Consider the following 14,037-nt stretch of genomic DNA (forward strand, 5'->3'; position numbering starts at 1 on the left):
GGCTAGTCAGGCCTATCCGCGACCAGCAGATTCTCCCATAGCGGGTACAAGTGAAGGTGTAGTCACTGCTGGGGACAATTGGATCTATCCTTCTCCTCCTTTTCTCTTTCCTGCTGGTTCTTCGCTCAGTCTCAAAGGTGTCTGTAACCCTCCTGATGTAGCATCTCCAGGCATCAGGATCTATGGCCTGCACTTCCCACTGGTGATGGTCAATGGAGCACAGAGAGAGGGACTTCTTCAGGGAGTCCTTGAAACGTTTGCATGGGGCCCCTCTGTTCCTTTTACCCGTGGTCAGCTCTCCATACAACACGATCTTGGGCAGGCGACTGTCGTCCATCCGGGCAATGTGACCCGCCCAACGCAGTTGGCTTTGCAGGAGGATGGCCTCGATGCTGGTGATGTTGGCTGTTTCCAGGTCTTCAATGTTTGTGATGTGGTCCTGCCAGTGGATCTTGAGGATGCTGCGGAGGCAGTGCTGATGGAAGTGTTCTAGAAGGTACATGACGGTGATATAGGATCCATGACTCCGCGCCGTACAGAATGGTGGTGAGGACTATGGCTTTGTATACTTCGAATTTGGTCTGTGCTCTGAGGCTGTGGATGCTCCACACACGTTTGTAGAGTCTGCCGAATGTACTGTTCGCTTTTGAGAGCCTATTCCTTGTCCACTTCCTTGTCTATGGTGGCATCACACAAGAAGACGCTCCCCAAATAATGCTTGATGGCATTCAGCTCGGGTTCCATCGATGACAATGCTTGGTGGTCTATAGTCTTCCTGGGGTGCTGGCTGGTGCTGGACTTCAGTTTCCTTTAAATTGATTTTTATTCTGAAGAGCTGTGCCGCCTCGGAAAAATATGTTGTTATACATTGCAATTTCCAGTCTTCTCTGATTGCTCAAGCAGGGTACGCCTGGGCCCCACCAATCAAAAGTCAAATTAACAAAATGTGTTCCCTTTTTCAAATTATAAATGAAAGCAAAGAAAGCTTATCAAATTAAATCATAATGTTATTCCCTGAATATGCTACATACGCCAGTCCCTCCCAGTGCCCACTGTTCATGGAAGCCTCAAGTGTACTGAGAGACACTGTGACCTCCCTCAACCGGGACACCCAAACGTGAAGGTATCCACAGAAGAGAGACAGCAGCCCTGCAAACACCCCAATGACCCTGTCCAGTCTAGACCTATGGATGACCACCTTGGCCACATATCGCAATTTCTACCCCAAAATACTACAGTAGTTTAATAAGAATGGCAGGTGTAGCATATAAAGATCATGTGACAATAATCTATGAATTGATAGGTTCAGAAATTGCTTCTAGACTGCCTTCAAGGTGTATAAATAGGCTTACTTTCAGTTATGATTTGGTATTCTATGCTGAGGACTTGGTGGATCTGCCAGTAGTTAGCAATCGCTGAGGAATATCCTACCAGTAAGTATATATAGATTTGTTTATACTTTCAGTTACTATTATTGAAATTTAGCTCTGGTGTACAAGACTATGTTTTGGATGATTCTATTTGGTTAGTTTAACTTTAATGGTTGGAGCCAAGTGAATTACTTTTTCCTTTTAGACCAGCTCGTCCAACCTGCTAGAACAAAGAGGTAGAGATAAGGAAGTAAACTAGAAATAGAAACAGAAAATGCTGAAATACTCAGCAGGTCTGGCAGCATCTGTGGGCAGAGAAAGAGAGTTAATGTTTCAGCTCGATGACCTTTCATCATGAGTATTTCCAGCATTTTGTTTTAATTTCAGATTTCCAGATTCTGCAGTATTTTGCTTTATTAAAAGGAGTATTATTATGCAGAATTTAGGAGAATATTGTTATCATCTGGATAGAGACCAGCCATTTTAAAAAAAATTGCACTCCCAGTTATTCCTGAAAGAATGATGCCACAACATTTCATGTTTTAAATGAGAAAAACTTTATTGCACAAGAGTTAAAACAAACACTACTAACTTACTACAATTTGTAATCACTTATATTTTAAAGCTAAAATCTCAACTGAATGTAAAGTCTTAGACTTTAAACTTAAAATTTCAATCAACCACTCCCCATTTGACTTTTACTTTCACCCAAGAGTTCCCCTATACCTCACATTTGTCCGGATTAAATTCCATCTGCCATTTCTCCGCCCAAGTCTCCAACCGATCTGTATCCTCTGACAATCCTCATCATTATCCACAACTCCACGAACCTTTGTCGTCTGCAAACTTACTAATCAGACCAGCTACATTTTCCTCCAAATCATTTATATATATATATATATATATACTACAAATGGCAAAGGTCCCAGCACTGATCCCTGCGGAACACTGCTAGTCACATCCCTCCATTCAGAAAAGCACCCTTCCACTGCTACCCTCTTTCTTCTATGACCGAGCAAGTTCTGTATCCATCTTGCCAGCTCACCTCTGATCCCGTGTGACTTCACCTTTTGTACCAGTCTGCCATGTGGGACCTTGTCAAAGGCTTTACTAAAGTCCGTATAGATAACATCCACTGCCCTTCCTTCATCAATCATCTTTGTCACTTCCTCAAAAAACTCAATCAAATTAGTAAGACATGACCTCCCCTTCACAAAACCATGCTGTCTCTCGCTAATTATGTGTGTGTGTCTGACAATATATGTGTGTACATGTATGTGTATGTGTGGCACAAAGTGTGTCTGTGGAATAGTGTGTGTGATAATGTGTGTGGGACAGTGTCTGTGTATACGTGGGAAAATTTGCTGGATTTTATCAAACCAGCAGGAATGGGACTCTAGCACTCTCACACTTGCAAACATGATGTTATACACACACACGCCACTATTGTATCTCACACATACAAGCATTATCTCACACTCATCTGCACACAAGTATGCCTTCATGCTCTCGCACTTAAACACATGGACACAAACATTGCCTCACCCTAATGTGATAAATTCACATACAACTGAATGATGTCTCACACTCTCACAACTACTATTAACCTCGCACAACCATTGTCACACTTACCCACATTATAACACTAATACACAAGCACACCCTCACACTCATACACATAAACAGGTAGCCTCACACTCTCAAATGTTGCCATTTCTGGGAAATGGTTTCATTGTGGAGAAAAACTGATAAACAAACTGAAAGTAAATCTGTCACGACTCCACCTCTGAGTCTTTCCGAGAAACCTGCAGCATTTCCTGTACAAGTTCAGAATGTAGTTATCTGCAAACACAGTCGGATGCATCAGTGTCTATTGTAAAGAATCCTTTTCTGGATCTGACAGCACCATTACTGCAAATCCAAAACTGTTCGACACGAGACGTTTAATCACTGAAACACTCGGAGCCTGACTTCATCTCTCACCAGTCAGGAGAGTCTGACCCAGTTTTCTTGGAGGTGAAATCTCAGTGAAAGCACTAGTCCCATCGTGTTACGACAGCAATTCTCCCTCAACTGGATAACAGACACTTCATGTACTGGTCAGTGAAATAATTTCATCTATAGTGTGAGAGTGAGGCTACCTGTTTATCTGTATGAGTGAGAATGTGCTTGTGTATTAGTGTTAGACAATGAGAGTGTGGGTGAGTGTGACAATGGTAGTGTGAGTGTAATAGTAGTTGAGAGTGAGACACCATTCAGTTGCGTGTGAATGTATCACATTAGTGTGAGAGCATGATTGTGTGCGTGCGTGTGCGATCCTGACCCCACTGTCACTGGAGCTCCACCCCTAACAGCATCGTGGGTGTACCTACACCACATAAAGTGCATCGATTCAACAAACAATCTCACCGCCATCTTCTCGAGGGCAATTAGGGAGGGGCAATAATGGCTGACCTTACCAACAACGCCCACATTACGTGAATGACTTTAACCATGCTTGTGTGTGACAATATATGTGTGTGTTGTGGTGGTCGGGTGTCGTTTGTGTTGATGGGGATGGGGAGCAATGTGTGTGTAGGAGGGGCAATGTTTGTGTGCATGAGAGGGACTGGGGCAGTGTATGTGGTACTGTGTGTGTGAGAGAGTGACACAATGTGTGCTTATGTTACATCAGAGTATGTAGGATATATGGCACAGAAACAGGGCATTCAGCTCAAATAGTCCATGCTGTGTTTATACTCCACTCAAGCTTAATCCTGTCTTTCCTCTTCTAAATCTATTAGTTTAACCTTCTATTCTCTTCTCTCTCATATGCTTATTCAGCCTCCCCTAAATGCATCTATACAATTTGCTTCAACCACCCACTGTGGTAGCAAGTTCCATATTCTCACCACACGTTGGGTGAAGACCTTTGCCCTGAATTCCGTATTAATTTCTCAGTGACAATCTTATATTTATATCTTCTTGTTATCTCTTCCCCACAAGTGGAAACATTCTCTCTCAATTCACTCTGTCAAAAACTTCCGTAATTTTAAAGACCTCTGTTAGATCACCCCTCAGACTTTTTTTGCAACAGAAAAGAGACCCAGCCTGTTCCTTTTTTAAAATTTTTATTTCCAAAATAAACTTTATTCATAAAAATCTGCAAATATTACATTATCAGTTTCAAACAGCACCAAGTCAAAAATACAAACAGTGCAAAGGAGGTCTGTTTGCTTCATTACAATCATGAGTTGCCTCACAACCCTTCCATTTCACATTTGTCGTGCCAATTACATTTTTACATTTTACAGCAAATGAAAATTTTCCCGATACAGTTCGAGGGGTTTCCCATGGATCCAGCCCCTCAGTTCAGCTTGGTGGGGGCCTGTTCATCCTATTCTGATATGTATACCCAGGCATTTCTGGTATTATCCTTGTAAAGCTCCTCTGCACCTACTCCAATGCCTCGATATCCTTTTTATATTATGGTTTATTTATAATATGTGAGCCGCATGGAAGATGGCAGGATCCCCAAAGACACATTGTACAGCGAGCTCGTCACTGGTATCAGATCTACCGGCCGTCCATGTCTCCGCTTTAAAGACATCTGCAAACGCGACATGAAATCCTGTGACATTGATCACAAGTCGTGGGAGTCAGTTGCCAGCGTTCGCCAGAGCTGGCGGGCAGCCATAAAGGCGGGGCTAAAGTGTGGCGAGTCGAAGAGACTTATCAGTTGGCAGGAAAAAAAGACAAAAGCGCAAGGGGAGAGCCAACTGTGTAACAGCCCCGACAAACAAATCTTTCTGCAGCACCTATGGAAGAGTCTGTCACTCTAGAATTGGCCTATATAGCCACTCCAGGCGCTGCTCCACAAACCTGACCACCTCCAGGCACTTACCCATTGTCTCCCGAGATAAGGAGGCCAAAGAAGAAGAAGAAGAAAAAAGAAAGAATATGGTGCCCAGAACTGCACACAGTACTATCTGTGATCTAATCCAAGGTTTCCCTACTTTTCATTTCTATCCCTTTGGAAATAAACCCGAGTGCTTGGTTTGGTTTTTGTCTGTTGTCGCTAACCTGTGGCACAAGTTTTAGTGGTTGGTGTATTTAGACTTTTTTTAGTTCTTTTTAGCAGAATATATTATCCTGCACTTTGTTGAACACTGTTTTAATTGTTTCCCATTGTTGTACTAGATTGTTACTTGTCAATATTGTTGTCCAATTTTATTTTCCCGAGTTCTCCTCTTAGCCCCTCAAAATCAGCTTTTCTCCAATCTATTAACCTGGTTTTCATCATGCTTATGTCCTTCTCTATGATCATTTTAAAGTGTATTATATTATTGTTACTATTGCTTTGATGTTCCCCTACTTTTCCCTCTCAATATATGATCCAATAGCAAATTTTACCTTGGGCGTTTTACTTAGTGGATTAGAAAGGAGTCTTGTACACATTGTAAAAGTTCCATTCCTTTTATCCCCTTCATTGATTGCTTCTGTCCAATTAATATCAGAGTAGTTGAAATCTCCCATGATTATTATTCTATGTTTTTTTTACTCAGTTCACTAATTTGTCTGCACATTTCTTCCTCCACCTCCCTTCTGCTGTTAGGTAGTCTGTGATTCGCATCCTTCCATCTGTGAGAGATGATGGAAATGCAGCCTCGGAACTTTGCTGAGGTCAGATGAGATCATCTACTGCATTTCTTTTGACGGCTGAACAAGCTGATTCAGGAAAGGGAAAGTTTGCCCCAAGTGTCACCTCCCTTCTGCTGTTGGGTGGTCTGTAGACTACACACATTAGTGTGATTGATCCTTTGTTATCTTCTATCTCTATTCATATGGATTCTATTTTTGTCTTGTTGATAGCTGTATCCCTTTTTCCTACTGCCATTATGTCATTCCTACTAAGCACATCTACTCCACCTCCCCTTTTTCCCTCCCTACCTTCTCTAAATATGTTTAATTCCCAGTCCTGATTTTTCTGTAGTCATGACTCAGTAATCTCGACTATGTCTGCTTCCTCCCAATGCATGACTGCCTGTGCATGTGTGTGTATTTGAGACAATGTGGGTTTGTGATTGTGTATGTGTGAGTATTTGACAATGTGTGTGGGACAAGAACTGTGCATGTGTGGGAAAATGTGATGGATTTTGTCCGGCCAGCTGGAGTCAGAGTGTAGGAGTGGGGGGGTTGAAAAATCAGTGGACACATTTGCCTGGAAATCTGAAGTCATGACGACTGTTGTGGATTTTGTCTGGGGTGGGAAGCTCCAAGGCGACGTTGCTGCTACAAAGCAGTGGCAGGTTTTTTTTATTAATTCATGGAATGTGGGCATTGCTGGTTAGGCCAGTATTTATTGCCCATCCCTAATTGCCCTTGAGAAGGTGGTGGTGAGTTGCCTTCTTGAACCGCTGCAGTCCATGTGGGGTAGGTATACCCACAGTGCTGTTAGAAAGGAATTTCCAGGATTTCGACCCAGCGACAGTGAAGGAACGGCGATATAGTTCCAAGTCAGGATGGTGTGTGACTTGGAGGGGAACTTGCAGGTGGTGATGTTCCAGTGCATTTGCTGCCCTTGCCCTTCTAGATGGGCGAGGTCACAGGTTTGCAAGGTGGGGTCAAAGAAGCCTTGGTGAGTTGTTGCGGTGCATCTTGTAGATGGTACACACTGCTGCCACTGTGCATCAGTGATGGAGGGAATGAATGTTTGTGGAATAATGAAAATAAAAGTTTTTGAATTGGTGAACATTTAGTTAGAATACATTTTCATTGAAAATGTTAGCAAATTTTGGCTTAAAGGGGCAAGAATGGCAGCTCAACATCCCTGGTTAGAGTTTTTAGGCAGGATAGAGAGAGAGAGATAAAAAAAAGGAAGGGGTGTAGCATTATTAGTGAAGGAATAAATAACAGCTCTGAAGAGGGATGATATGCTAAATGAATCATCAAATGAGGCCACATGGGTGGAGCTCAGAAATTAAACAGGGGCAGCCACACTGAGGAGTGTACTATGGACCCCCAAATAGTAGGGAGGGAGATAGAAGAGCAAATATGTAGGCAAATTTCTGAGTGGAAAAACTATAGGGCAATAATAGTTGGTGATTTCAACTACCCTAATATCAACTGGGATACTAACAGTGTGAATAATAGAGGGCACAAAATTCTTGAATTGCTTTCAAGTGAACTTTTTTAGCCAGCACGTAACAAGCCCAAGAAGAGGGGGTGCAATTCTACATTTAGTCTTCAGTAATTAAGCTGGGCAAGTGGATTAAGTAGCAGTGGGTGACCATTTTGGAGATAGTGACCATAATAGTTAGTTTTAGCATAATCATGGAAAAGGACAAAGATAAAACAGGAGTAAAAGTTCTAAATTGGGGGACAGCAAATTTTCTGAAACTGAGGTGACCTGGCGAAAGTGGACTTGATACAGTTACTTGAAGGAAAATCAATGGCAAACCAGTGGGAGGCATTCAAAAGCGAGATACTACAGGCACAGTGTAGGCATGTCCCCACAAAGATAGAGGGTACTGCCAAATCTAGAGCCCCCTGGCTATCTAGAAGCTTACAGGATAAGTTAAAGCAGAAAAATAAAGCTTATGAACACAAAAATCTTAATACTTAGAAAGCCTAGACAAATATAGAAAGTGCGGGGATGAAGTAAAGAAAATTAGAAAAGCAAAGAGGACATGAAAAATTATTGGCAGGTAAAATCAAGGAAAACCCAAAGATGCTTTATCAATATATTAAAAGCAAGAGGATAACTAAGAAAAGGGTAGGGCCTATCAGATGTACAAGAAAACTTATGCGTGGATGCAGAAGATGTGGGTAGGGTTCTTAATGAGTTTTTTTTCTCTGTCTTCACAATAGAGAGGGTCGATGCAGACATTGTAGTTAAAAAGGAGGAGTGTGAAATATTAGATACGATAAGCATAATGAGAGAGGAAGTAGTAGAGGGTCTGACATCATTGAAAATAGATAAATCGCCAGGGCTGGATGGATTGCATCCCAGGTTGTTAAAGGAAGCCGGGGAGGAAATAGCAGATGTGCTGAGGATCATCTTTAAATCCTCAAGGTACAGGTGAGGTACCAGATGATTGGAGGTCTGTGAACGTTATACCATTGTTTACAAAGGGTGTGAGCGACAGGTCAAATTATAGGCCGATCAGTCTGACCTTGGTGGTGGGTAAATTATTAGAATCAATTCTGAGAGACAGGATAAACTGCCACTTAGAAAGGCACGGATTAATCAGGGATAGTTAGAATGGATTTGTTAAATGTAGGTCATGGCTTACTAACTTGATTGAGTTTTTTGAGGAAGTAACAAGGAGGATTGATGAGGGTAATGTAGTGGATGTGATCTACATGGATTTTAGTAAGGCATTTGACAAGGTCCCGCATGGCAGACTGGTCAGTAAAATTAAAGCCCATCGGATATAGGGGAATGTGGCAGGTTGGATCCAGAATTGGCTTAGTGGCAGGAAATAAAGGGTAGTAGTTGACGGATATTTTTGTGAATGGAAAGCAGTTTCCAGTGGCGTTCTATAGGGCTCAGTGTTGGGACCCTTGCTGTATGTGGTATATATTAATGAATTGGACTTTCATGTGGGAGGCATGATTGGGAAATTTACTGATGACACAAAATTGGCTGTGTAGTTGATAGTGACTTGGATGGCTGTAGACTCCAGAATGATATCAATGGTTTGGTTGAGTCTGCAGAGAAGTGGCAAATGGAATTCAATCCAGAGAAGTGCGAGGTAATGCACTTGGGGATGGCAAATAAAGCAAGAGAATACACAATAAACAGGAGGATATTGATAGGGGTAGAAGACTTTGGAGTGCATGTCCACAGGTCCCTGAAGGTGGCAGGACAGATGGATAGAGTGGTGAAGAAGGCATATGGAATGCTTTAGGATAGGGTCTTCTGATTTGGTCAGTGGTCAGGGACAGGAGAGTGTGGCTGCAGCTGAGACAAGTAAGGGGACCCAGAGGGCAGGAGTGCAGGAGCCTTAGCCTTTGCGATTGTCCAACAGGTTTGAGGGTCTTTCAGCTTGTTTGGATGAGAGTGGGGGCTGCAGGGTGGATGAACAACCTGACCATGGCACCATGGTAAAGGAAGCCATTCAAGCAGAGGGAGGAAAAAAGAATGTAGTGGTAGGAGGGGACAGTATACTTAGGGGGATTGCCACTGTTCTCTGCAGCGAAGAGCGAGAGTCCAGATGGCTGTGTTGCTTGCCCGGTTCCAAGGTTTAGGACATCTGCTCAGGGCTGGAGAGGAACTTACAGTGGGAGGGGCAGGATCCAGTCATCATGGTCCATGTTGGTACCAGTGACATAGGCAGGTCAAGGAAAGAGGTTCTGCATAGTCAGTATGAGGAACTAGGCACCAAATTAAGAAGCAAACCTCAAAGGTAATAATCTCTGGATTATTACTTGAGCCACGCACAAATTGACATAGGGCAAATAATATGAGAGAAATTAATACGTGGCTCAATGACTGGTGTGGTAAGTTGGTTCTGGTTCGTGGGGCACTGGCACCAGTACTGGGGAAAGTGGCGGCTGTACCTTTGGGATAAAAACAGGAAATGCTGGAAATACTCTGCATGTCTGGCAGCATCTGTGGAGAGAGAAGCAGAGTTAACGTTTCAGGTCAGTGACCCTTCAGAACTGAACCTTTGGGACAGTCTACACCTGAACCATGCTGAAGCCAGTGTTCTAGTGAGCCGCATAACTAGGCAAGTAGAGAGTTTTAGACTGAATAGTGGGGGCAAGGGATCAAATCTGGGAAGATATATTAAATCAAGGAGTAGAGACAAGGCAAGAGAAAGGTATTAATATGGGAAATGATAAACAGATTGTGACAGGAATTGACAGAGCATACAAATCTAAGAGTAAATTAACAGATAATTACATTAATAATAAAAGGACAAAACTAAAGGCTCTGTATCTGAATGCATGAAGCATTCAAAACAAAACAGCTGAACTAAGCGTGCAAATAGAAATAAATATGATCCAATGATCATTACAGACATGGCTGCAGGACTGACATAGATTGGGACCTGAATATTGAAGGGTACACTGCATTTAGGAAGGACAGGAAGCTCTGTTAATTAATGATGCTATTAGCACAATACAGAGAGATGACCTAAGTTCAGGAGACCAGGATGCAGAAGCAGTTTGGGTAGAGATGAGAAATCATAAAGGCAAGAAATCACTTGTGGGATTGGTGTACAGGTCACCTAACGTTAACCACACTGTAGGACCGGGTATAAAGGAAGAAATAATGGCAGCTGTCAGAAAGGTACAGTGATAATCATGTGGGATTTTCAGCTACATATAGACTGGAAAAATCAGATGGGCAGAGGTAGCCTAGATGAGGAGCACGTAGAATGTTATCGGGATTTCTTAGAACAATACGTTCTGGAGCCAACCAGAGAGCAGGCTATACTAGACCTGGTATTGTGCAATGAGATAGGATTAGTTAATGACCTCATAGTTAAGGCACCCCTAGGTAGCAGCGATCATAATATGATTGAATTTTATATTCAGTTTGAGGGAGAGAAGAGTGGGTCCAAGACTAGTATTTAAAACTTAAATAAGGCTGATTATGAAGGCATGTAAGCAGAGCTAGCTAAAGTGAACTGGCAAATTAGGTTAAGGGATAGGTCAATAGAGATGCAGTGGCAGACATTTAAGGGGATTTTTCAGAATACATGAAATAGGCACATTTCAACAAGAGAGAAAAATTCCAAGGGTGGGACCCACCATCTGTGGTTAACTAAAACAGTTAAAGATAGTATTAAACTTAAAGAAAAAGCCTATAATTGTGCAAAGATGGAAGGCAGGTCAGAAGATTGGACAGAAGATTAAAAAAAGCAAAGAATGACTAAAAGGTTGATAAGGAAGATAAAATTAGGGTATGAGAGAAAGCTAACTAGAAATATAAAGACAGATAGTAAGAGTTTCTATAGACATTTAAAAAAGAAAAGAGTGAACAAAGTGAGCGTTGGTCCTTTGGAAAGTGAGTCTGGGGAATTAATAATGGATAATAAGGAGATGGCAGATGAATTGAACAGACATTTTGCATCGGTGTTCACTATTGAGGATACAAGTAACATCCCAGTATTAGCTGTAAGTCAGGAAATGGAAGGGAGGGAGGAACTCAAGAAAATTACAATCACCAGGGAAGTGGCACTGAGCAAATTGTTGGAGCTGCGGGCTGACAAGTCCCTGGGTCCTGATGGACTTCATCCTAGGGTGTTAAAAGAAGTGGCTAGTAAGATAGTTGATGTGTTAGTTTTAATTTTCCAAAATTCCCTAGATTTGGGGAAGGTTCCATTAGATTGGAAAATAGTGAATGTAACTCATTTATTCAAAAAGGGAGGGAGGCTGAAAGCAGGAAACTACAGGCCAGTTAGCTTAACATCTGCCTTCGGGAAAATGTTAGAAGCTATTATTAAAGACGTTATAGCAGGGCATTTAGAAAAATTCAAGGTGATCAGGCAGAGTCAACATGGTTTTGTGAAGAGAAATCATGTTTAACCAAGTTATTGGAGTTCTTTGAGGGAGTTACATGTGCTGTGGATAAAGGTGAACCAGTGGATGCATTGTACTTGGTTCCAGAAAGCATTTGATAAGGTGCCAAATCAAAGGTTATTGCAGAAAAGAAAAGCTCATGGTGTAGGGGATAACATATTGGCATGGATAGAAGATTGGCTAGCTAACTGGAAACAGTAGGCATAAATGGGTCATTTTCTGGTTGGCAAGATGTAACCAGTGGTGTGCTACAGGGATCTGTGCTGGGGCTTCAACTTTTTACAATTTATATAAATGACTTAAATGAAGGGACCTAAGGTTTGGTTGCTAAATTTACTGATGACACAAAGATAGGTAGGAAAGTAAGTTGTGAAGAGGACATTAGGAGGCTACAAAGGATATAGATAGGTTAAGTGAGCGGGCAAATACCTGGCAAATGGAGTATAATGTGGCAAAGTGTGAAATTGTCCACTTTGGCAGGAAGAATTTAAAAAAAAAAAGCATATTATCTAAATGGTGAGAGATTGCAGAGCTCTGAGATGCAGCGGGATCTGGGTGTCCTAGTGCATGAATCACAAAATGTCAGTATGCAGGTACAGCACATAATTAGGAAAGCTAATAGAATGTTATCGTTTATTGTGAGGGAAATTGAATACAAAAGTAGGGAGGTTATGCTTCAGCATTGGTGAGACCACATCTGGAGGACTGTGCACAGTACTGGGCTCCTTTATTTAAGGAAAGATGTAAATGCATTGGAGGCAGTACAGAGAAGGTGTACTAGACTAATAAATGGAATGGGCAGGCTGTCTTACGAGGAAGGATTGGACAGGCTAGGTTGTATCCACTAGAATTTAGAAGAGTAAGAGGTGACGTGATTGAAAGATATAAGATCTGAAGGGGCCTTGGCAAGGTGGATGTGGAAAGGATGTTTCCTCTTGTAGGACAATCTAAAACTAGGGGTCACTGTTTAAAGATAAAGGGTTGCCCATTTAAGACCGAGATAAGGAGAAATGTTTTCATTCAGAGGGTCGTGAGTCTTTGGAATTCTGTTCCTCAAAAGGCAGTGGAAGCAGAGTCTTTGAATATTTTTAAGGCAGAGGTAGATAGATTCTTGATAAGCAAGGGGGTGGAAGGTTATCGGGTGGCAGGTGGAAATGTGGAGTAATCAGTTCAGCCATGAACTTATTGAATGACGGAGCAGGCTTGAAGGGCCGAGTGGCCTACTCTTGCTCCTAATTCGTATGCTTTCCTTTATTGGCCAAGGTATAGCATACAAAAGCAGGGATGTGATACTGGAACTGTATAAAACACTGGTTAGGCCACAGCTGGAGTATTGCGTACAGATCTGGTCACCATATTACAGAAAGGACATAGTTACACTGGAGAGAGTACAGGGGAGATTTACAAGAATGTTGCCAGGCCTTGAAAGTTGCAGCTATGAGGAAAGATGGGATAGGCTAGGGTTGTTTTCCTTAGAACAGAGGAGGCTGAGGGGTGACTTAACTGAGGTGTAGAAAATTGAGGAGCCGAAATACAGGAAGGACCTGTTTCCCCTAGCGGAGAGGTCAATTACCGGGGGCACAGATTTAAGGCGATTGGTAGAAGGATTGCAGGGGACATAAGGAAAAATGTTTTCACCCAGAGGGTGGTGGGTATCTGAAGTTCGCTGCCCGGAATGGTGGTGAAGGCAGAAACCCTCAATTCATTTAACAGGTACCTGGACATGCACCTGAAGTGCCGTAACCTGCAAGGCTACGGACCAGGTGCTGGAAGGGGGAATTAGATTGGGCAGCTAGTTTTTTCAGCCGGCATGACACGACGGGCTGAATGGCCTCCTTCTGTGCCCTAATTTTTCTATGGTTGTATGGGGGGTTTCAAATTTAGTCAATGGCGCGCAGGGATCACATGCCTTTAGATCACCGACTGTTTAAATGTGGTGGCACTTGAGGTGAGGCTTCAGTGATGCTGTGGAAAAGCAGCACTGGATAAGGGAAGAGAGGGGAGCAGAGGTCATGTTTGCCTGCGATGCCGAGCTCTCTGCAAGGGTGAGCTCAGTCTTGGGTGCAAGGCTAGGCACAGACCTGGGTGCTGGGCTCCCTGCAAGGTTGGGCACTGAGGGACATTAACACATGTTCAGAGAGGAGTAGCAAAG

The 14,037-nt window shown here is 42.6% G+C and overlaps 1 protein-coding gene across 2 annotated transcripts in view; it reads left to right on the forward strand.

Moving 5' to 3' along the window:
- Positions 1 to 1,382: 1,382 nt before the first annotated feature.
- The window catches only part of LOC137346305 (interferon-induced very large GTPase 1-like), a 60,355-nt gene continuing 47,700 nt past the window's right edge, over positions 1,383 to 14,037 (forward strand). Inside the window, exon 1 of one of the 2 annotated variants that reach the window (XM_068009790.1) lies at positions 1,383 to 1,433. The gene's annotated coding sequence lies outside the window, so the exon portion shown is untranslated. Of the gene's footprint in view, positions 1,434 to 3,203; positions 3,470 to 14,037 lie in introns of those variants that run through there. The other variant, XM_068009789.1, reaches the window with a different exon arrangement.

Source organism: Heterodontus francisci, chromosome 29, assembly GCF_036365525.1.
Source record: "Heterodontus francisci isolate sHetFra1 chromosome 29, sHetFra1.hap1, whole genome shotgun sequence".
Classification (NCBI taxonomy): domain Eukaryota; kingdom Metazoa; phylum Chordata; class Chondrichthyes; order Heterodontiformes; family Heterodontidae; genus Heterodontus; species Heterodontus francisci.